This window comes from Protopterus annectens, chromosome 7.part1 (genome assembly GCF_019279795.1).
Source record: "Protopterus annectens isolate FY-2018-M chromosome 7.part1, PAN1.0, whole genome shotgun sequence".
Lineage (NCBI taxonomy): Eukaryota > Metazoa > Chordata > Ceratodontiformes > Protopteridae > Protopterus > Protopterus annectens.
The window spans coordinates 111,046,117-111,072,617 of NC_056740.1; the positions used below are offsets into that span (position 1 = coordinate 111,046,117).

At 37.3% G+C, this 26,501-nt stretch overlaps 1 protein-coding gene across 1 annotated transcript in view; it reads right to left on the minus strand.

Annotated features, from left to right (window-relative positions):
• ERC2 (ELKS/RAB6-interacting/CAST family member 2) overlaps positions 1 to 26,501 on the minus strand; it is a 6,021,505-nt gene that overhangs the window by 1,720,702 nt on the left and 4,274,302 nt on the right. The window lies entirely within an intron of this gene.

The following is a 26,501-nucleotide window of genomic DNA, read 5'->3' on the forward strand; positions in this document are numbered from 1 at the left end:
CAACTGATTAAATGCACATTCAGTGTAGATGTACCTTGGACATTGATTTTTCTATCTTCATTCAGATTGACATTGTTCATAGTATGTGATGTTCCAGAATTAAAATGAATGTAATTAGGTTTAACTTTCTTTCACTTTAAGGAGTATAATTCAAAATGTTCAAGTGCTACTTGTTGCTATGTAGTTACTTTTTTACTTTTTGTTTTCAAAAGGTTATTCAGTTTAGAGTCCAATGTGTTTAATACTTTATCTTCTCAAAAGCTTAGACAACGGTTGGTGTTATGTTTTAGTTTGTTTGTTTTCATACTGATGTTTTGCTTTTTTTCTTATTCCTGAGCTAGTGATTAGAGGGTGGAGGCTTAGACTAAAGCTTATGGTAGTCTTTGATTACAATATATACAGATCATTAATTATTTTAAATGTTTTATACAGTTTTTATAGCAGATTACTTTGGCTTTTAGTTTGTATGTTCTTTCTTTGATTGCAGTGATTGTTTAGGTGTGCTGACTCTGGTGTTCCATCTTCATGGGAAATTCAGTTACATTTTGTTTAATTATTTGATTAGACCGGTTGATGTTTGCTACTCTAAATGCTTACTGTTTAAATTGTGTAAATGTTTGTATTGTGTAACTGTCTTCCTATTTGTTTTCCTTCTTTCTTTCTTTCTTTCTTTCTTATCAGTAGTACAGAAGGCCTTATGCCATGAAGTGGTTGACTTATAATAAAGCAGGGAATACCCAGGATGACTGCCCACAAAACATCTTCCTTCATGTTCTGTTTATGATTCTGGCCTAATTAATTGGTTTACAGGGACATGACAGACTGAAAAATAAATGGCAGTTTTCTTTTTCTAGACTTAATATGGGTTCTAGCACATCTAAACATTTCTGTTGTAGATTCAGATCCTACTTTGTGCTAGCCTCTCATACCATTAACAAATAGGTATTTTGTAAGAACCATCCTTTTTTATGCTAAGATGATTTCTTTTTTCATCTTTCCGATAATAAATAATCCATCCATTATGTCTAATGTAGTTAAGAACTTCATGAAAGATTAGAAGGCTAGCAAGATTCCTCTACTGACTGCCAATATTTTCAATTAAGTGTTAAATCTGCCAGCCAGATTCATTTTGGCATGTATACACCAGAAAGAAAGAAAGATAAGTGTTAATCATTTTCCAGACATTTTTTTGTTTTGAAAGTAGAACTTAATAAATGTCCTTTTATTCACAGTTCTAAGGTTGTGTTTTATAAATTATTTTAATTTAGTATCTGTGAAGTGGTTTAAAAATATGTGCTTCTTTTAAGGATGATGGAATTAAAGACATCTGTTTTTATCAATCAAAAACATTCTTATTTTATAAACCTGGCACTGATTAATCAAATCTCACTCATTCAATGCACAATTAATCACAAACAAAACATTGCATAAATATGCTTGATTACAATCTCCCCTGCACCTCCAAATGTGGGAACTGGTCTCTATAACCCAGTCTTTACATGTATCAACTCCAAGATCTAACAAATATGGAGAACTGTGAAAAGGTGTAACTCACATTTTCTCATGACTCTGTCACCCACAATGGACACCAAAACCTATCTTCTTCAACAGCCCAGTGTAAACACATTAATAACAGCAACAAAAACTGCTGGTCTTCTGGTTGCGGCATGCTGCACAAAGATTAAAAGCAACTCAATAAACACTACTGTACTCTTCATTCAATCACCTTTCTTAATTAAAATATATATTTTTCATTACTCTCTTGGCAGGTATGTTAAAACTAATAGCTCCAATATTAACCTGTTTCAATCTGCTTTAATCCTGGGGAGAAAAACTCTTGACCAGTCTTTAACTTTACATTTAGTAATGATAATTTTTTTTTTCATTTAGAAATTTTTACACTGCTAAAGGTTTTGAACATTTTTTTTCTCTCTGTTTATTTATTTATTAACATTGGTTTACTGGGAAAGTCAGACTGGATCACAAGAACACATTTTCAGAGGAGGCCTGGAGAGAAAAACTCCATTTAACAGAGAAAATTAAAAAAAAAAATCAAATACATTACATAAAAAAAAACAACTGAACATTACACATTTCAAAAATAAACAACAATCGTGTAAGGCATAGTGATATATTAAAATATGCTCCAAAGAAAACAATGAGAAAAAGTAAAGTAAAACACCATATACAACTCTGGATAGCATCCTTTTGACAATTCACAGTATATTTACAACTGAACTAAACTCATGACTTTTATTATTAAGAAAGGGGGTGGGACATTAGGCTAGATTAATATGAATGGTTATGAGGTGATAGTAAAAAGTTATTTTGAGGGTCTGTTTACTACTATGGAAAAAAGTCAAATTCTCATCCTTTTTATACACCATATTAAATTTCTATGATAACTCACTTACATGTTTTTATATTAACAAGCCTTCTTCCTTTACTATTCCAGTAAAGGCTGGTATCTGCCCAAGATATCTGTGATGGGTCCCTACTTCGCGCCAGCAATCAATGAAACTCCATCCTCACCACTGACTCCAATGAGGAATGGTCACTATGAGCAAAGATGGAGTCACACAGTATTTCCAGATGCAGCTCCCTGCACCAAGCACAATTTCCCTTAAGAGCACAAAGGAAGCATGCTCCAGACCTGGGGCTCGACTCTCATTCTTTCTCCAGACCCACACAAAACTGCACACTGACCACTTTGGAGCTCTGTGTACTTGTTCCCAGTAGTTAACGCACATATTGGATATTTCAGTTTCACACACACACACACACACACACACACACACACACACACACACACACACACACACACACACACACCTGGGAAAAGCAGGCACAGGTTTACTACCTGTGCCCCTTTCTGTCTAGAGTCTGAGGTAATCATGCTGCCACCAGTCAACTACCCTATGGCTGTTTAAAAAGGTACCCAATTATACTGTGTAAAACTACTACTAATACAAATGATAGGGTGTGACCAAAGCAGCAAGGCTTTTAGGACTGGCTACAGTGTCACTGAATCAAGCATAAGTACTCTCAATATGTTAAAGGTATTCTCTAAAGGTGCAGCCACAATGAAAGGTATTAAAATATTTAATGATAAAATATAAAACATAAAACAGGAGAATACTGAATACAATAAATTACAGAGTTTCAACCAGAGAGATATAAAAAATAATACAGTTGGGTAGTTTCTCACAGATGCAGAAATCAGTGCTAAACTAGTCTCCCTAAATGTCCCTGAAGAATTGCTGTTCTCTGACTACTTACTAAAGCAAGGCAAGCTGATGTGTGCTGAGTATTTTACCACAGCAAAAGTCAAATGATGTCTCTTTCTCTCTGTCTGTGTGGATGTGTGAGATATATATCCTGTCAGAAATATTTCCTGTCAGATTCTAAATTGCTGTTGCAAGGGTTTAAAAAAAAACAGATGCTGGTTAGAGAATGACATCACCTCTGATCACCTGACTCTGGTATAATACACACACAGAGCTTTGCTATGATCTGTGGCAGCATCTGAAATTTTTTAACACAATTTCAAAATTTCCACCCCTTCAGGGTTATCTGATAAAACATACACATGTGATCAGTTACAACAATACAACCTAATATACATGCAAACATTATTTTAGTCCAGCAGGACCTACTGTCAATGCATTTTTAACACAAGTAACTTTACAAATATATTTTAACTCAAACATCTGTACAAATCTGTGCGATACTCAATAGCATAAAATTCTTTACAAAACTTCAGCTAGTTATGCTCGTATATGTACACATGTACTGCCCTACTCTCCATGGAATAGATGGCACTACCTCACAACTTCAAAATATCTATCACCTCCATACCATTTCAACTTGGATATGGAACTTATTTTTGTTTACTGTTTTCAGGGGCATTTATTTAACTATTCTTAGATATACTACATTTGCAGATGATAAAAGACTATACACAATTTTAACCATAGTTCAACTGTATGTTAAATTTTGGAAAACCTCCGTCAACTGCATTAAATAATATCAATTCTTATTTAAAATTGTATTTTTTTGCTGTTTTGTTATGTCTCTTTGATACTGAGCTACTACTATTTTGCAAGAGCCTATTTCAATAAAAACAATCAATCCATTTAACATATGGAAGAATGTTTTTAAAAAAATCTTAAAAGACAGAAAGTTATCCATTCTTATTTTTTCTGAAGTTGTTATTCCAATAATGACTCTTCTCCCTAACTTATTTTACATTTAAATTCATAAATTATTCATATTCTTAAATATTTATTTTCGAACATGTACCTTAAAGGTTTTGAAGTTTTTCTGTAATAAATTTATCTTGCCTAAACTTAGTGGTTGACTCAAATTACCAAACTCATATATTTATGTTTAAATTGCTAGAACATATAAATTCATTCAGATTAGATTCATATGTTCATAGATATTACAAGGTGTCTGAGTCATGACAATTCATGGCTTGCTATACCCTCTCTAAGGCTGCACCTCCTTTCTGCAGGAGGTCCATCCCAGTCTATCCTGGAGTATATTTCTGAATACCCATCAAGTCATCTAGTTTATACTTTAAGAAAGGTAATAAGTTTAACTGCTTAACATATGGGGAAGGTTTATTCCAGATATTTGGGTGGTGCTGGGATATACACTTGTCCGACCACCATGTTTTATTTATCTGTTAGTGAAGATTTAGGTCCTGGTTCTAGTACCAATAAAGACAGTAGACTTTCAGAGAAACAGGAAGTCCAGAATAATTGAGTCATTAATAGACAGTGTTCTGAACAAGATGTAGATCGCCTTTGAAAATGCCATAATACACTGAATGAAGGGATAAAGCTTCTTAGCTCAGGGAGTTTAGGCCTGTGACCTTTTCTGTTAGGAACCTTTGGGGTCTTTCTGTTTGATGTATTTGTTGAGCTACGACACAAAAGGGGTATTGTGGCACATCCTGTTTATTGCACAAGCAAAGCTCAGATATCTGGATTTAGTGTTTCTGGTGCTTTTGGTTTTGTACACATGTAACAGATCCATCAGAGCAGGGTCTGAGGAAGCCCTGTAAGCCAGGCAAAGATCCTCTCTCAGCAGCAAGTAGAAGATGCAATATAGAGACAGAACCTTTAGGCAATAAGTGTAAGACAGGGTATTCTCTTGGTAAGAAACCTTTTGTGGGCAATCGGTGGCAAGTACCTGTTTAGATACATGTCAAAGGGGGCATTGTATTCAATGACATGTCTGATAAGGGCCACAGAGTGGTAGTATAACCTGGATGCTATACCCTTACCTATAAGCTGGACAACATAGAATGATTTTCTTATATCTTATTATTATTATTATTACTTATTACTATTATTATTATTATTATTATTATTATTATTATTATTATTTATTACTTATTATCTTAGTTACATGTCACTCAAATGCCAAATTACATTCTACATATTTTTCTAGATCCCTTACTACTGGATTGACTCTTAGGGGCATTTTATCAATGAATTAATTAACTTGAGCTGACAGTTTCCCAAAGGGCATTACAATTTTTGGCATTGAGCTTTAGGCATGGCTTTCACATCAGTCATTTGTCTTTGTTAAACCCATTTGCAAGATGTTTATGCCTTGGGGTGAATCTATAACAGCTCCCAGTTTACAGTAATTTGTGAATTTGGTGAGCCAGAGGCCTTTAACAATAATCTTGACTGCCAAGTAGTAGATGCCAAACAGCAGCAGGCCCAGCACAGAGCCCTGGGGTATTCCACTGGTGACCAGTCTCTTGGTGGAGATGGTGTCATTGATCCTAACTTCTTGGGTCCTGTCTGTGAACCAGCAGGCAATCCAGTGAGTTATGTAATGGTTTACGCCTAGCTCAGAGAGTTTGTCAATAGTGCTTGAGTGGCGTATTGTATCAAATGCCTTAGCCAGGTCAAGATACATAGTGTGCACTCTAGAATTGAGTCATCCATGCAGAAATTTGAAACTGATTGAGACTGAGGTGTATATAACACCTCTGTCTTGTGTGAGCAGATCTAGTCTGTGAAGAAGCTTATCGTAATTGCTCTTGGCAAGTTTCATAACAAACTAAAACCAATATTGCTTAAGCTAAAAGGGGGTCACCACAATGATTTTGGAGTATCCATCTGAATCTTCAGAATTACCTGGATATCAGTAGAAAGGGTAAAAGTCAATTAAGAAACATTCCCTTCCAAGGGAATGAAAATGCACCTGTTTGAGTCCTGGAGCAAAATGTGTCTAGTTGTTTTTATCTCAAAATGAAGTGAGCTATTTGAGGTGTGCCCCACAACTGAATCAGTTTCTGGAAGACCACCTCATTCAATTTCCATTCTTGAGGGTCTTTCCTAGTCCTGCACAGTTTGTTTGCCACTATGCTTTGCTCTGACAGAATGTAAGATGCATGGAGGGTTAAAAACTACTGAACAGCCAACTCTTAGCCATCAGAGCATGCACAGGGGTATGAAAACGTACCACCTTTTATTCACCACATGGCTATGGTATGGGATATGTGCTTGTACTGCTCTGTTTGTTTATGTATCACATAGCTGGGGTATGGGGTATGACCTTGTAGCACCGTGTTTATTTAGGTTCCACAAGGCTGTGGTATGGGGTATGAGCTTGTACAGCCCTGTTTGTTTATGTAACACATGGCTGTTGTATGGGGTATTAGCTTGTACCACCCTGTTTATTTATGTACCACAAGGCTGCAGTATTGTGTATGAGCTTGTATGGCCCTGTTTGTTTATGTTCTACATGGATGTGGTTTTGGGATATTAGCTTGTACCACCCTGTTTATGTACCACATAGCTATGGTATGGGGTATGAGCTTCTGCCATCCTGTTTGTTTATGTACCACATGCCTGGGGAATTGCCTGTAATCATTTGAAGAGTTTCTGGGGACCATAGGTGACAGATAGACCTTCAAGGCAGGCATGGATCACAGCAAAATCTCCTTTATGCTGATTTGCTTTGGTCTGTCTGAAGGACTACATAGGTCTTTCCTGTTTACCCCCATGGAAACCCTGATTGGTCTGGGGTCTGAGAAGAAGGGGAGACCTGGGTACAGTTGAATTTCTTGTATCCACCAATTTAATTCCTTGTTTTATAAAGCCCAAAAGTGGGATCACAAAAACATACCCTTAGATTAACATGTTGAGGAATTTAATACAGGATTTTTAAGTGCTCTCAATAGTTATGCACCTCTGAGAAGAAAAAAAAATCCAGCCATGCTCATTGGTTAGCAATAATGGTAGAATACTTAAATACAACAGGGACAAAGCTTGGAAGGTGCCAAAACCTGCATAATTTCAAACAACCGCATAATCTTACTAAAATCAGAACAATGCTGATTAAACAAATAAAACTACAACTATCTACAAAACAACAGCAGAAATAACCCAAAGGAAGTCTGGTCATCAGTAAAAGATATAACAATTCCTGCAAGATTAGATTAGTCCAATCCCTGTTCCATTTCTGCAACTGAAATAGTAACCTAGTCCACCTTGTACATTCTAGATAGCATAGCAGCCCCGTATTACGAATGCACCTCCTACAATCCCTGATACACAAAACCCCAATTATCTAATTCCTCTGTTTTCACTTTAAAGCCCATCTCCACTTCTGCTAATAAATAACTAATACAAGTAAAGCCTGGTTCGCCATCTACTGACAAGCTCCCAGCAGCATATCTCAAAACAGCAGCTGTTGCAATAGCCTTCCCAGTCTCTATTCTAACAACTAGATCAAGCCAAGAATCCTATGTAGCTACCCTTTTGAAAAAGTCATTCATTATCACACTTTATAAAAGAGGCTACTCAACCACATTATCTAACTTTAGACCTTTTGCTATATTTCCCACACTATTAAAATACTGGAAATATGTATTCAGAAACAACGACTTTACTACCTCCTTCAGGAGCAACTCTTTAGTGATATACAACAAGGCTTTTGTCAAGGCCATAGCACAGCCTCCACTGTACAAACCTTCATGAATACCAGCATCACAGTTTGGGATAGAGGCAAACTTGTTTTGTCTTTATTCTTAGACTTGTGCAAAAGCAACAACACTTACAGATTTTATTTTCCTGGCGATAAATCCAGGTCCATTTTTTTTTTTTTTTTTTTTTTTTTAGTATTTTATCTATCTGTCTGAGCTATATCCATTACAAGATTTACCCATAGGTTGTAAGTCTATGTCGCATCCCATTTGCTCTCTCATGATCCCTTGTGCCATTTAAAAGCTTGCCCCCTGTGTCCACACCATCTTTTTATTTCATAATTTTTTATAGCCCCAGTACTTATGATGATGTGCCAAGTCCACTCCTATGTTGTATATCAATCATTGTCATCACTAACAACAGCACAGGAATGTAAAATTTAAGGCCCAGCCACTGTGGTGCAGCGGTTAACGTTGTCACCTCATAGCAAGAGGTTCTCCCATTCGATTCTCGGCTGGAGCACCTTCTGTGTAGAATCTGCATGTCCTCCCCGCGGTTGAGTGATGTTAAAGACATGCAGATAGGTGCGAGCATGAATGGGTGTGCCTTCCTTAAAGACTGGGCATCAAGCTGGCAACTCAGCACCATAAAAATCCACTGCCAATCATTAGCGGACCAGAGTTCTGCTCTGGCGACCCCTAATCGGGAAATGCCGAAAGACATTACCATTTTGCATTACCTGGAATGTTATTTTTTTGTTACTCATGCAATCTCAGTCTACATGCATATTGCTTAAGAATGCCAAATTGCTCACTTTGTAGATTGTTTTCTTCCTACCGATGTATCAGTGGTTAGCGTAGTTACTGCTATAATATTTAGGGTAGCGACTAGTTATTCTTTAATTAGGCTACCTAAGTATATTGCTTAGCTGTCTAAATTTTTGCTTATGAAGTGGATCAGCAAATTGTTTTACTACATATGGGAAGCATGAAAGCACAGATGCTAATACTGCTTGCTGGTGAAACAACGCCCGCCACAACTTTGAACTCAAGCGACTGCATATCACTTTGTAGTATACTGTTTTCCACTAAGTCAGACCTTTTTATTAGTGCGCTCTATCTGTGGAACCACTAGTTGTGTGTTGCTGCTGCTTTGTAGTTGACTTTTTTTCTTTTTCTAAATTAGCTAAACTGCAATAGACAATTGGAACTGTACATCTCTGCCAAACTTTTGTTCATTTATGCTAGTTAGACAAACTGAATGATTACATGACATATCTGCGCTCCTGCTAATGCTGCTTATCTAGCGGTGACTTGTAAAGTCATATTTCTTTAACACTGCATTTTTATAGTAATGTTATGATGTTCTTATGCTTATACTGCTTTGGACCTCCTACTCTGCTCAATCTTCCACCCTACCTTTTCTCTCTACCCCCACACTATCTCTCTTTTCATAGCTCATTCCCACATGTTTCTCCCTTTTCACAGCTCACTTGTCCATCCCTACTTGGTGCTTATTTCTTTTATTTCTATCACTCTATAATACCTGCCTAACCAGCTATTTTTGTCTTTTCTCTCCTGTACATTTTATAGGCAGTGAAACCTTCTCGTGTACCTCACCCTCCAGTTGCTTGCCATTATTTCTCGAAACTAAGGGAACAGAACAACATGGCATCTCTATATTCAAGGACCACATGGTTATTACTTATGATTGCAGAGGCAATATCTGTAGTGTTAATGTAGGTTGTACCACCATTTATCAAGCTGTTTTTATACTCTTACCCAGGTATGGACCCCCCTGCACATCACCTTAATGAAACTGCCCTCCCCCTTCTCTACCCATAGCAAATAGCATAAATGTTGCTGGCCTGTAATTGTCCTCCCTGAGCAAACAGTATAGAAAACAAAAGCGAAAAATAAATACATGACTAGCAATTCACTTTAGTACAGCTAGTATGTACTAATCCAACAGATAAAAAATAAACGCTTCTAAAGAGACCACAATTGCAGATTTTTTTTCCTGGCGATAAATTGAGGTCTAACCGATTGTTTTTTCGTGGTGATAAATCCAGGTCCAACCCGCTCCATTCTCCGTCACTTTGCTCAATTTCACTCCTCTCCCCTACCCACATTCCCACCCACCCCTTTTTCATTACATTTATACCTAAGTAGACTACCCCCTTCTACTGCCATCCAATCATAAACCATCACCCTAACCTCCTACTTCTGCGTCACTTCTAATTTCTAATAAGCACCACTTCCCACTACTACCTCAAATTATACATGTATCACAGCCACTATCTGTCCCACTGCCTATACACCCATTACCAGTCACACTGACTATAGACTACTAAAATCAAATTAATAAGAATAAATTACAACCTGGTAAAACCACTTCCACCATAAACCTACCAAATACCTCATTAAGCTAAAGCTACACTCTGTCTAAAAATATCCCAACCTATATACAAAAGCACTACAAATAATGCATAGAGCAATGTAATTTCAAGGATTAATAATTGTATCCTTCTTTATTGCTGCCTACACCACCTCATGCAATCATAACATTAGCCCCAACCTATTAATTCAATCACCCACTGACCTAACCCTCCAAAACATTGCACAACACTTGTACCTCCCTCATCAACAATGGTCAAATTTCCTCACATAGAATTATCCCCACTCAAACTCTCCCAGTATAATACTAAAAACTGTTTCTCCCTACAATTCCACCTATGCATGACTAAATACTTACAAGCCATTGCCCATACTGTATCGCAAATGATAATCAGAGGTGACATCCACCCAAATCCCGGCCCTCAATAAATTGCAATACCCTCCCATTCCAAACAACATTTACTGTAAACTCCCAGAGGAGTATGACAGACCTGCTAATTCTTAATATCAATATAAGAAGCGTACTCAACAAAATAGGGGAACTATATGCCACCCTGCCCCTATATTCCCATGACGTAGTTCTCCTCAGAGGGACCTGGCTCAAGCCACATATTAATGACAATGAGTTACTTCCTCAGTGCTATAATCTACTAAGGAAAGACAGAACATCCAAAAGGGGTGGTGGTATCACCATACTATACACATCCTTACCATTGATGTTATGAACATAAATCCCCCTATGTTTAATAATGCAGAAACCCTATTCACCAAAGTAAAACTCAATACTCAGAACTAACTGAATATAATTCATGCTTATATTCCCCCTGATAACAACATAACAACATTGACACACTAGAAGCTATTCTCCACTGGTCAACTCAAGCCCTCCCCAACGAAACACTCATACTAGATTACTTAAATATCGACTGGTCCTCATACATCTCTCCCCTCCTCACTACTCAAATAAACCTTCACAGCTACACTCAACTAATTGAAAATCTCTAACAGACTAGACAAATCTGCCAAGAAAGAGTTCATTTTAGACTGGATCTTTACCAATCCCCCTTCCCTATCCTATGACTCTGGGACACTACCAGACAGTCTTAGCAACCACCAACCAACATTCATCCTAAGGCACCAAATATACCCATAAAAACCTCCTCCCTACAGCAAATACACTATACAAAAAATTTAAAATCCCAGGTCCTCATAACTGCACTACATCATTGCAACTGGACTCACCTCTCAAACCTCCCCATGGACAAAGCAGTTGATTACTTCAACTCTACTTTCCTAAACATACTTAACCAGCATGCCCCAACTAGAACAATAAGAACAAAATCCAACTATGCCACCTGGCTTACCAAAAATACCTCGCTACTCCTAAAACAGAGAGATAAGGCATGGGAAGCTTGGTGTCAAAACAAAACCAGTCAAAATAGGCAAAAGTACCTCAAACTAAGAAACAAGTCCAAAAAAAACAAATAATAATTGACAGGAAACTCCACTACTCTGATATCCAGGTAAAACACAAAACAAACCCTCAAAAATTTTGGACAGCCATCAATAAAATACCTCAACCAGGGAAAACCAGTATCCTACCCCCTAATATTGACACCTCTACTAGCAACACTGCAAGTCAATTTAATGAATACTTTACTGACTTCCATTCAAAATCTATTTAATAACAGCTCTCCTACAACTCACACAAACCTTCAAACTTCAACAATTGACCAAAATTGATTATCCCTTCAACCAGTCCCACCCAACACAATATATAAATGCCTGACAAAGCTAAAATCCCCTACCCTTGTGGCTGAGAGACTCCAGGGGGACCACTTCACAGCCACAACCAAAGCCATCTCATACCCCATCTCCATATTAATAAACAGGTCAGTCTCTGAACAACACATTCCAACCCTCTGGAAAATCTCTCATATACTACCAATACACAAATATGGCAATTCAACTGAATTATCAAACTATCATCCAATTGCCATAATATCCCTCATATCAAAAATCCTTGAGAGATGCATACATTTCCAAATACTAAACTAATTACTAACTAACAATCTCCTGGTGGAAACATAACATGGATTCTGTCCGAAACACAGTACCACTACTGCCCTTAACAGTTTTACCAATACCATAAATCAACAATGGAATACAGATAATCTTGTCTCTACCATCTTCTTGGACTTCTCCAAAGCTTTCAACACAATGTCTCATTCCAAACTACTAACCATACTCTCTGAACTCAAACTATACAACTCTACGCTATCATGGTTCAAAGATTATCTCTCAAACCATCAACAAGCCAAAAAATGTGAAAACTCCTTATCTCCCCTTCTCCATGTAAACTTAGGTGTTCCATAGGTATCCATCCTTGGACCCCTTCCCTTCACCATATTCACCAATGACCTACATAAAACCACCCTCCTTGCCAACCTGGTCCGATATGCTGACGACAATACCCTAATCTGCTCCCCCCCATTACTTAACCAGCATGCCCCAACTAGAACAATAAGAACAAAATCCAACTATGCTACCTGGCTTACCAAAAATACCCGGCTACTCCTAAAACAGAGAGATAAGGCATGGGAAGCTTGGTGTCAAAACAAAACCAGTCAAAATAGGCAAAAGTACCTCAAACTAAGAAACAAGTCCAAAAAAAAACAAATAATAATTGACAGGAAACTCCACTACTCTGATATCCAGGTAAAACACAAAACAAACCCTCAAAAATTTTGGACAGCCATCAATAAAATACCTCAACCAGGGAAAACCAGTATCCTACCCCCTAATATTGACACCTCTACTAGCAACACTGCAAGTCAATTTAATGAATACTTTACTGACTTCCATTCAAAATCTATTTAATAACAGCTCTCCTACAACTCACACAAACCTTCAAACTTCAACAATTGACCAAAATTGATTATCCCTTCAACCAGTCCCACCCAACACAATATATAAATGCCTGACAAAGCTAAAATCCACTACCCTTGTGGCTGAGAGACTCCAGGGGGACCACTTCACAACCACAACCAAAGCCATCTCATACCCCATCTCCATATTAATAAACAGGTCAGTCTCTGAACAACACATTCCAACCCTCTGGAAAATCTCTCATATACTACCAATACACAAAGATGGCAATTCAACTGAATTATCAAACTATCATCCAATTGCCATAATATCCCTCCTATCAAAAATCCTTGAGAGATGCATACATTCCCAAATACTAAACTAATTACTAACTAACAATCTCCTGGTGGAAACATAACATGGATTCTGTCCGAAACACAGTACCACTACTGCCCTTAACAGTTTCACCAATACCATAAATCAACAATGGAATACAGATAATCTTGTCTCTACCATCTTCTTGGACTCCTCCAAAGCTTTCAACACAATGTCTCATTCCAAACTACTAACCATACTCTCTGAACTCAAACTATACAACTCTACGCTATCATGGTTCAAAGATTATCTCTCAAACCATCAACAAGCCATAAAATGTGAAAACTCCTTATCTCCCCTTCTCCATGTAAACTTAGGTGTTCCATAGGTATCCATCCTTGGACCCCTTCTCTTCACCATATTCACCAATGACCTACATAAAACCACCCTCCTTGCCAACCTGGTCCGATATGCTGACGACAATACCCTAATCTGCTCCCCCCCATTACTCCAACAATTACAACAAATCACTCCAGAATCCTTTACAGCATTAGAAAACTGTCTGTCTGACTCACAACCAATACTCAACCCCCCCCCAAAAAAAAAACAATTAATGTTATTCCATCCCTTTAAGACTACTGATGCAATTACATTATTTCAAATAACACCATCTAACAATACCCTATCACACCAGTCGCACATACTAAACTACTAGGAGTAATCATAGATGACAATATGAAATTTGACAAACGTAGTTAAATCCATCACAAAAGTTCACAAAAAACTATTTACCCTCTATAGATACAAAAGTTACCTAACATCCAATAGCAAAGTCACCATTGCAAGAACCCACCTACTCTCCACATTACTCTATGCCTCCCCAGTTCTAATCAACCTAAACAAAGGTGACCTAAACAAACTAACTGTCTGCTACAACAAAATAACAACATTCACCACTATCTCATCCTACAGATCCCACCACTGACAATCCCTCAAACAAGTATCCTGGCTAGAATTACCAAACCTATTAACATTTAACCAACTTACAATAACACACCAAATCCTCCATCAGCACCCCCCCCCCCAAAAACAAATACAGCCCTACAGGGACTGCTATACCACTACACCAACAACCATCCACTAAGAAGTGTCAACAAAGCCCTGGTTGAAATTTCTAAAAGCAAATATAACTCAGGGGACTCCCTCTACACTCGTGCTGTCACAGAAACATGGAATATACTTCCTATAGATATCCAAACACTGAATAGCATACATAACTTTTAGAACCTTCTTAAGTCCTATTTATCCAACTCACGGATATGTACCTGCTCTAGCCCTGGATGAATACTACAAATATTGCTACTCCCACCTCCTCTCTTTCATCTCAAAGCTATCTCATAGTGAGTTATTATCCCTCTAATATCAGACAGAATGCATATTAGCATAATTTCTACTGCATACTCATAATATACTGTGGAGGATTACTGATGTATTTATGATATATATACACTGCTGTATGCAGAGTCTTGACTCTATTTTATCTCTTACTGTATGTATAACTGTGCAGCTAATGTGCAGTGCTAATGTTACTGTTACATGAAATTTTATATTGTCTGTAGATTCAGCTGTGAGATTTTCTAATCATATCAACGAATTTGGTTAATGAGTTACAAAACTATAGGTTGTATAAAAAGAGCTATAAAGTCTAGGAAATCAAAAATGATGAAGTCATTATTTATTAGTTACATTAGACCCAAACTTGAATATGGGATAACAATATGGGGACCCTGTAAGAAAACAAGCATGAGTAAATTGGAAAGAGTATAGCAGAAATATACCAAGGGCATACATGGTTGCAAAAATTTAAGTTATTATGAAAGACTAAAATATCTGAACTTGTACAGTGTATCTTATAGATATCCAAGAGGAGATCTTATTCAGGTATATAGTGCATTTAGAGACAACTACCTTCAGGAATGTTTGGAGTTATCAAAATGTACTACAGAATCATCAGACAACCTATGTAGAAATTTCTATAGGAATGAGAAGTGTACTATTAATTGGTTCTCTGACAGAGTAACTGATGCATGGAACAGACTACCAAATTACATTAAAGCAAGTACTAGTTTAGATAATTCCAAGAGTAAACTGTTCACTTATTATGGGAATAGGTGTTTTGGTATATTGGCAAGCTAGAAGGGCATTAATTCCCATGCTTGAAATATTTGTATGTATGCATAACTCTGTACAATTATTATCGTGTGGTAGTGCAATGTTCCTATTTTACACATTCTCTATTCTATTACTGTATAGAGCTTTTCTCCCCGGACCTCCACTGAAAATGGGCAGCTCTGCCCCAGTGGGACATTTCCTGGTAAACCAATGTAAAATAAAATGAATAAACATCTCATAAATTAACCTTTGTAACAAATGTCTTTTCTTGGCCAGTCCCAATGCACTTTCCAGTTGTGTGATAGCTACTCATGATAGATAGTAATCTGTAAAATGCAATAATACTCTATCAAACTATCAAAAGTCAGCTTGATAAAGCTTAACTGCTGTTGAATCCTAAAAATAATTTACTCTTGTTCTTCCCAAAATTGCACACATTTGACAAAACCAAGTTCAGAATGACTTCTTTTAAACAAAAAAGAATTAGAATTGGTCCCATACACAATATACTAGGAAGGATTACAGGTGACAGAATTACATTTAACACATTAAAAACACTATACTGTATTTATTTTTCATTTATTTGCATTTGTTGACTGGGATAGTCTTGCTAGGCAATGAGAGAACTACTCCATGTACACATTTGCAACAATGTATCTTAATATTTAACATAGTAGGCCAGAGAAATGTCAGCATATATACTGACACAACAACAAATATTAGTGCTTATGTTGTCATTCAGTTTACAAGGACTATGTTATCAAATCCTAAGCACTTATTGTTGTGTGTTATCAACCAGGTGTAGTAAAGTGTGATACGCACAATATACAGTAACTTGCTACGATCAAAGATATATAATCATGTACAGAGAAAGAAGTACTTGAACTGGAAATGGTTGATGTTCTCCTGGTCAAAAGTGGGGTTTTTTTTGTTGTTTTTTATTTTGTTTTTTGTTTTTTTATAGGGTACCTGCACCTCATTCTACATAGACATGCTTTAACAGGGACCTTACCCTTCTCTCCACTGTAGCGCAATCTTGGAGTTGGTATATATATAATTTGCAGGGACTGTGAGAGGGCTCGGGCACATGATGGGTACTACAGGGCTTGCACCCCTACAAAACATAGATTTTAGTTTTTTTTTACATTTCAGTTTTTGCAAACTCAAACATCTGGTTTCAACTATATGAATTTTGAGTTTCCAAACTCGATAATATGATATAAATCCATATATATAAATGAATGTACGTGTATATGCTCATAACTCAGAATATAACACATAAACTTTTAACATGCCCAATATTAAGCATCATTCTTTACAGCTATCATCCTAAAATACCAATATGATTTAATGATAAAAAGCTTATATATATATATATATATATATATATTTATGCTTCTATTGCAAGTTATACCGTTTCCATTTTCTCTATCTCAGCCTAGTCTCTTTATCTCCCCCTACTTCCTTTCCTCAATTCTTTAGTACCCATCTGTATGTTTTCTCCCTGCCTCACCTTCAAAATACATTTGTTTATATGTTCTAACTTCCGGGCATCATACATTTATCTCTAGATCCCTCGATCCCTTTCTTCATTATTCGGTTGCTTAGTTTCACCCACCTGATTAGTCTCTTCCTTACTCTATGTGTCAGATTCATCCGTCTTAATCAAATTTCATCCATATATTTCTCTCACTCCTCCTTTGTGAAACTGTCTTTCCATCAGATCACTGTTTTTAATATATTATACCATCTACTTAATTTGATGCTGTAAATGTTGCATCACATGTATTATTACTGTCTGCCGATGTTTATTTTGAATGTCTTGATGCTGTTGCAGAGCTTCATCAATGGAGCTTCTCTCTCCATGTCTGTGCTGAAAATGGGTACCACAGTCAGATTTGCCTGATAAACAAATGACAAAAAATAAAAACTATATTGAATTCCTCCCTCTCATAATAGGGGTACTGAGTTTGAAATCAATTATAATTAAGATGTTGTTGTGCTATGCTTCCTGCTCCCTTATGTGACCTGTCATGGTGGAAGACAATGTGTTCTTTGGTGTTAAGCTTATGTTTATTTTGTATGATATTTGACTATATTTACATGATAACAAGACTCCCTGAGGTACATGCATCTACAAAGGCTTGTAGCTGTCACATTTTACTGCATGTACTAAATATTCTTAAGTTAAAATCCTGTAGTTTCAGACCAAAATTGCTCATTTGGTACGCTTAGTCTTACTTAACATGAAACTGTTGCCCGCACCTTTAATGGGGTTGTCAGAATAAGACTTTACGAGGAGGAATAGGTTTAAAGGTATATCTCTTGTAAGAAGAGTATCACATTTTGAAGGAGTGAAGTATTTGTTCTAACAATGTTCCTTTCTTTCCATAAGGTATATTTTGTTATTTAAGTTCTAGATGGCCATCACCTTCAGTTATGAGCCACGTCTTCAACAAGAACTGTGTTATCATTGGACTAAGTGCAGGGGCAATTGTCAAGCTTTGCACACAGAAAATTTGATGTGAATGAGGTGACATCTATACATGGTTGCTTGTAAATTAAATTGATTCACAATAATTATTACTGCTATAGCATTTACTTTCAGTACTGTGGGATGGATTTTCTTTATTGGTTGCATATGTTTAAGAAAGGGGTTTAGTTAACTATATAAGTACAGAGGGACAGGGGTTTGGGGATGGGAGTGGGGATGTCCATGACAGATGCGTAAAACAGGCAAACCTGAGCACTTCATATAATAAGTTAGGTGGTGTGCATGACCACTATATGATCAGGACAATAAGCAGTTAGCATAAAAACAACTTATAACATATATCTAGTTGCGCAGAAGCCAGTTATATCTAGGTGCCCAGACTGGGTTACCTAGGATAGCTCTGTTGAGCAAAAGATGGACATAAAAACAACCAACCTGCCAAATATGAACTGAGAATTGCTACACTTAATGTAGGTTCACTGACTGGCCGCCCCTTGCCCTTGGAACTAGGTGACATGATGATACAGAGGAGGCTGGATATCCTATGTATCCAAGAGACGAGATGGAAGGGCAATGCAGCAAATCCACTTGGCTTGGGATCCAGACTCTACTACTCAGGAGGGGGACAAGCTAGAAATGGTGTAGGAATTGTGGTGAGAGAGAACTTTCAGAAGGGAGTGAGGGATATCATCAGAATTAATGACAGACTCATGGCAATCAGACTCCAGTGCAATGATAGGGCAGTATTCATAATCTCAGTCTATGTCCCAAAGGAGGGTTGTGATAGTGAGGATAAGAGTGCATTCAGATAGCAGTTTCAGCACTTACTAGCTAAAGTGGGACAACATGAATTGGTGTCGATAATGGGTGACTTGAATGCACATATCAATATAGACAGAACAGGCAGGAGCGGCCTTAGGTCAACTGGTGCCCTAGGCAAAAGGGCTCCACGGCACTCCCCACCACCCCACCCGGTGCCCCCATCCTGGTCTACCTACATTAAATAAATACTGGAAAAGTGCCCCTGCTAGAGTGGCGCCCTAGGCAGCCGCCTAGTTGGCCTATGCCTAAGGCCGGCTATGAGAACAGGATATGAGGACTGCCTGGGTCCACATGTGTGTGGCAAAAGGAATAAAGAAGGAGAGGTCATTTTAGACTTATGTCTGGCAAATGGCTTGATAGTAGCCAACACATGGTTCAGAATGTCAGACAGTCACAAGATCAACTACAAGAACAGCCAACATGCAACTCAGGTAGACTTCCTCCTAGTAAGGAAAAGGCACTGGGTAGAATCCAGGATTACAAAGATATCCCCAGTAAAACAGTTGGTACACAGCATAAACCACTATTTGCCATAATCAGCTGCAAGCAGTGGTCAGAGAAGGCTTTAAGGTCAACAGTGACCAGGCTGAAAACCTGGAAGTTGATTGCAGAGAAAGTACAACAGTTCAAGGAATTACTCAGGGCTCCAGCACCCCAAGAAGAGGAGGAAATAGGTGGACTTGAACAAGAATGGAGTGCCTAAAACAACATGTGTTAGCACTGCAGAAAAGATATGTGGCCAAGCCAGATATAGAAATAAGGTACATAAGGAATGCTGGTGGTGGAATGTAGAAGTCCAGGAAGTCATCAAAATAAAGAAGGAGTGCAGGAAGAAGTGGGAGATAGAAAAGACTGACCAGGCTAGGAAGGACTACTGGTTGACTAACAAAAAAGCTAAGAAAGAAGTTGCAATAGCAAAGACTAGGGCATTGGAGGTACTCTACCAACTTCTGGGAAGTGACTCAGTAAGTGGTACAAAGAAACTATATCAGGTTGCAAGGCAAAGACAGAAAGATAAAGAAGATAGTCAGACACCCTATATAAGGGATGCCAGCAACAACCTGCTCACCAGCCCAGAGGATATCAAAAGCAGATTGAAGGTGTATTTTCAGTAGCTTCTGAATTTAGAAAACCCCACAGAAGCTGTATTGCCCCAGAAGCAGCCTACAATGAGAGAAGAAGAGGAGCCCACCCTAGAAGACGTAAGAACAGTACTAAGGAAGATGAAGTCAGGGAAAGCAGTAGGCTCGGATGAGGTCACAGCAGATATGATGAAGATGCTGGGTGAGGTAGGGGAGAAATTGCTCCAGAGGGTACTAATAGCAGTGTGAAGAGAAAGACGTATCCCAGATGACTGGAGAATAAGCATACTCATGCCAGTTTACAAGAACAAAGGGGACAGCCACAACTGTGGGCAGTACAGAGGAATCAAACTCCTATCACATTACATAAAAGTTCTGGAGACAGTAATTGATAAATGGATACACAGAGTATAGAATGCAAGATGGGAGATAAGCAGTTCGAATTCAGATCAGGAAGCAGCACAACTGACCTGAGAGATACTTGAGAAGAAGCTAGAGATGAGGAAAGAGTCCAACTGGGCATTCTTAGACTTGGAGAAAGCATATGACAAGGTCCTATGAAAGCTGCTCTGGGCAGTACTGTGGTGGTTTGAAGTCCCAGAAACATTGGTAGTATTAGTGTAGGCTATGTACAAGGACCAAATGACTCAAGTACAAACAGTGTTCGGCCTCACAGAGGGGTTCCCAGTGGGAGTGGGTGTACACCAGGGTTCAGATCTGAGCCCACTACTGTTCATACTGGTTATGGACTACCATAGCAAACAGGTCGGAGGGGACAGATCAACAAAGTTGCTTCATGCAGACAATGTGGCATTACAGGCAGACTCTGAGCAAGAACTTCAGCAAAGGATAGGAGAATGGAAAGCAAAACTGAAGGCACAAGAGGAGAAACTAAGCACAAATAAGACTTTTGTAATGACAAAAATTGGGGAAATCAGAAGAAGCTGTGAATAGAGATAGAAGGGAAGATAGTGGAACAGGTAAACAGCTTCAAGTATCTGGGAGGGGTGGTTGAGGAGAAGGGAAGTCTGAATAAAGAGGTCAAATCTAGAATCAGAGGGGCTGCAGCCAACTGGCATAGAGTGCCAAGTATAGTCTATGACAGAAGAATGCCAAAGAAGCTGAAAAGTAAGATGTACAAAACAGTGGTGCAACCAGTACTACTGTATGGTACAGAAACCTGGGCAGTAAAGCCAGAACAGTGAAGAAGCTAGAGGTGATGGAAATGAAGTGCCTGAGAAGGGTGGTATGATGCACACTGTGGGACAGACGAAGAAATGAGGACATAAGAGCAGAAGCCAAAGTAGCTCCAATTGCAGAAAAGATCAAACAGAACAGATTACGGTGGTTTGGACACATGCAGGAAAGCAGACGACAGTCTGGTGAGGAAGATTTGGGACAGACAGGAAGAAGGTAAGAGGAAGTGAGGACATCCTGCAAAGAGGTGGATGGATTGTGTGAAAGAAGATCTGTAACAGTCAGGCATGAGTGCTGAAGAAGGCAGGAGTGTGTCACTGAATCGAGAGAGTTGGCGACAGTTAACATGATACCCCGACCCCATGTAGAAACACTAAACAAAGTCACAGTTAAAACAATATAATAGATCATTAAAAAAACTTGCAGTAAAGGCCATTATTTGTGAGCAGTGTTATAAGGGGAATATGCAGTTAATATTTTGCTTGTAAATGTAGTCACACTTAAGAAGTGAGTGTCTGAAAAGACGTCAGATGATTAGGTAGTGTCCGTTACTGCATTGTAAGAAATTAATCAGTTGTCAAATGTGCAAAATTGTGCTAAGATGTAGTCCATTATATGAGATGAAACTATTTAATTGGGGTAAAACACCTTTCTTTCTAAGCAGACAGGAACACAAAATTGTAGCACAACTATGGTGCAGGGAGTACAATGTAATGTCATGCTTTTTACATAATCAAAAGTGCAGTTACGGAAGGTGCTCTGTGCATAATGACACTGTATGGGAAGTCTGTGATTTTGACTCATTCAAGCAACAGCTGTCAATGTGTCTGCCCAAGAATCAGGGACAAAATTAAAAATAATGGTGTAAAGATTCAAAATGAGAGTCAGCTTTTAATATTGCTATCATTCACGTAGAAAATCAGAACAACAGTTTTTGTACCAGCATGCGTTTTCGAAATACTAACAAGTATGAAACATTGATGTCGGATATTATTGCCCAACTGTAACCATCAGGGAGTTACCTGAATACCAAAAATAATATCAGGAGCTCAGCAAAAAATATAATGCAAAACCAGGGGCAATTGAGAGGCATGAGGATGGGTTCTGAGACATTACAGATAAACAAACCCAGGTTGGATTACAGGAATATCCACTATAACTGATCAGCCTACTTTAAATTGCTAGTCTAAATCCTACAGGATTGTCTCTGCATAAGTAAAGAACCCAAATAAAATAATCTGTTTGAACATTAATGGGATAACTGCAGTTGAGGAAGAACTGAGCTAATACCTTACACGAAACAGAATGGCGAAGTTAAGTGCCCAGGTTCTGAATTTGACTTATTTATTTATTTATGTATTTATTTGACATTTGTTAACCAGGTTAGTCCATCTGAGCCAATGGCCTGTTTTCAGTGGAGACCCGAGGAGAAAGTCTATAGCAAGACAAGCATAAAAAGATAGCATAGTAGGCACTATACAAAACCCAAGAAAACAGTGCAGCAATACAACATAAAAAGATAACATAGTAGGCAATATACAAAACCCAAGAAAACAGTGCAGCAATACAACATAAGCAAAAATTACATATGCAGTAATCAGGTGAAACAAATTACTAATAAAAATAAAACAAAATGAAGTAAATATAATGAGTGCATTTAAGTATTTACAATAATGACATATATTTCCCAAGTAGCATAATGTAGTATTGTCTAGTGAGCAGATTAGTCATTAACTTATTAGATGTAGACAGATAGTGAAAAGAAAAAGAAAGGAAAAGGCAGATTATGGAGGTTTTAGGCAAGGACAGGCTTTTGAATCCAGAAAGTAGTGCTTGACTTCAGTTTTAAAGCAGCTGGAACTAGTGATGCTATGAATGTGAGGTGGTAGCCTATTCCATGCAAGGGATGCAGAGTGTTTATAGGGGAGTTTACCATAAGTTTTATTGGGTTTATAGATGTCTAGAATGTTCTGTGTAGATTTGCATGATTAAGGATACAGGAAGATTTCTAATTTTAAAACCTTATTTGGATTTTTCTAAGATGGTGGATATGTATTTATTTACCATTTGTTAACTGGAATAGAACACTCATCCAGTTAGATTGTTTTCAGACTCATCATGGGATATATAAAGTATGAAGTTATAAAACAAATAGAGTAAAACATGGTACAGAGGAAAGTGCAGCTACAACATCTAGAAAAAAATAAAACAGAGCAAAATTTAAAGAAAATCTTTGGATATCCTGGTAAGAGTTTAATACTGAAACCTAAGCAAAAGGTTATTAAAAGGGCATATACCATAATATGTAGAGAATTGAATATGCAGTCTTTGAATATATAAAATAATCAAGCATTGCCCTTCTATTTTAAACTAAATAATTATGTAGCAAAAGATGTGAGAAAGCATTAGTCTTGTAAGATAAGCAATTCTACAGTGTAGTTCTAAAAATGATTCTTTGGCAATTATTAATCCCGTTGTCAAGTCAGACAGAAATCCAAATAAATACTTTCACATACGTGACTTCTACTGTCTGTCATCACAGTTAACAACTTCAATATTTCTAAGATATGTATTCATTCATTCGTTTATTTACTTAGTTCCCATTCACAGTTCAGCCCAAAGCCAAGTACACTTTTCAGTGCCCCTTGGATAGACACATCATAATATTCCAAAATGAGGGTGAAAAAGATGGCAGTAATTTCTTCAAAACATCAAATAACTTCCAGGTTGATATATGAAAGCAATAACAGTACTTAGCTTAACAAAGCTGGCTCCAGACTGCAAATAAAAATTAAAATAGAAATATTTGAAAAACTCAGTATCAAAGAATAAAGTTCTGTAAATTAGTAAGTATCATGTTTAGCTCCATAAATTTTTTCACAGTATTGATCATTCTGTGCACTACATTAAAAGAACTTTTACAAAGTGATTAAGTCCAGTGCTTCATTAAAGCTTTAGGTTCCTCCTTGTTCAGCAGTACTGATTCCTACATTCTTCATCAAGTTTGGCACACTGTCCAGGTACGGACTTAAAGATATACTAATACTTTATCCTGGGTTCTTTGCTTTTGAAGTTGAGAAACTCCCACTGTTCCTATGACCTAGCTCCCTGCTACATTAATATTCCCAATCAGAGAGTGTGCAGGCATGGTTAAAGGCAATAAATACCCTGGAATCCAAACCAGCTACTTACTTTTCTTGCAGCCAATGTAATCACAGTGAGAGAAGATACCTGCACCTTTGTAAAAAGTCTTCATTTCCCTAATGTGAGTGATTTTATTTATTATACATTTCTGCACTGCCATAAATTCAAGATGCAGTTCTGCATTTTCACTTGAAGACATTTGTTGTTTTTGTCATTGTCTGACTGGTATTTTAAGTGCTAATCATGTTAGATTTGTAGTTGTGGAGATGTACAGACACCCATCATGGGACAAAGATCTCAGCTTTTATCACTGTAGAGTAATAACAGCATGTTGCATTTTTTTTAGTTAGCTTCTATTACAGATACAAGACAGTGAATTTGTCAAGGCAAATCAGAGCAATACAGCAATGAATTAATTATCCTTTCTTTCCACTGCAAAACACACATGTACACACACACACACACACACACACACACACACACACACACACACACACACACACACACGCACACGCACGCACACACAAACTGTAAGGACACTGTCTAATGGCAGTCTCTTTATGAGAAGGCAAAACAGTTCATTTCCAGGATGAGTGGCAATAAATGTCCTGTCAGTATTTACTTGTAGGTGGTCTTGTTTCCTCTCTAGGCTTGAGGGGGCTATTAACATTCAACATTGTTCTTCTGCTAGTTAGGTCAAAGAGTGCATTCGTATTTGTTAAAATTCTTTCCCGTAATATTTTTTTTCATGCGAGATGTCTCATCCCTATTCTTTACATATAATTTTTAATATATATATATATATATATATATATATATATATATATATATATATATATATATATTGTCTGTCATTGCAAATATTTGGAATTTTAAAATAATTTAGGGAAGGTACTACAATACACACTATTTGTTTACTTGCAAATATTTTATTCTATTAAATCAGCAGTGTTTCACTTTCCCAGCAATGATGACCACAACAGCTTTCCAAAGCATGATCTTATTCTCAGTGTCGATCAGCTGACTACAGAGTTAAGAATAGCAGGCTGTCTTCACTGCTTTGTTTGTCAAAAAAAAAAAAAAAACAGGCCAGTTAACTAAAACTCATCATTCAGAAACAGTTAAAAACAGTCCAAAACTTCAAAAGCCATTCACAAGTTTTAAAATAATAAAAATAACACATTCAAAGAGGCTTGGTCACTTACATAATTCAGATTTATTTATGTATGATAAGTCCTTTCATCCCACTAACTGGACTTCATCAGATCAACTTTCAAAAGCAGCTTTAGCCAAGGAAAATACAGAGTTACACAAACAATGTCATAAACAAAGTTTGAAAAACATACATAAATATTAATTCAGAGTATGGGGTTTACTTACAATGGGATAACCACATAGAATATTCTAAACTAATTAAAATGCAACATTAAATGAGCATTAAGTACTATCCTTCAGAAATGGTGACTTCTAAAAGTGGATGAGCTGAAAGGACAAAAACAGGCCTCAAATACAGAAGAAAAAAATACACACACACACAACCTTGAATTTATTTATACCAACTCCATGGCTGAACCAATTTGAAGAAGGAACAAATCTCCCAAAACAAATGAAGCATACATTCAGCACTTCATAATTTATCCGTGCTAACCCATTACCGCAGCATGCAGTACACAGCCTTCACTGCATTCAACTGTTTTCTTTGGTACATGTTTATACATGGATAGATCATTGGCTAGTTGCCCATATGCACTGCATTTACCTGTGACCTTGTGACTTAGATTGTGGCTAAAAAGTGTCCTTGATGACACTTACCCACTTAATAAATGAATGAAATTAAAATTATTTCTCTTTCCACTGTATATAGATCATCTCACTTTATAATGGTTTACCCAGGCATGTCAGATTAACAAGCCATTTACTTTCTCTTTTTTCATCAAAGCATAGCCCTTTCTCCATTGTTAACAAAATCTATTATCTGAGATCTTCCCTTTCAAACATTGCATCCTGGCACAAATTTCACCACATGATTAAGGAAAATATCTTCATAAATAAAAGA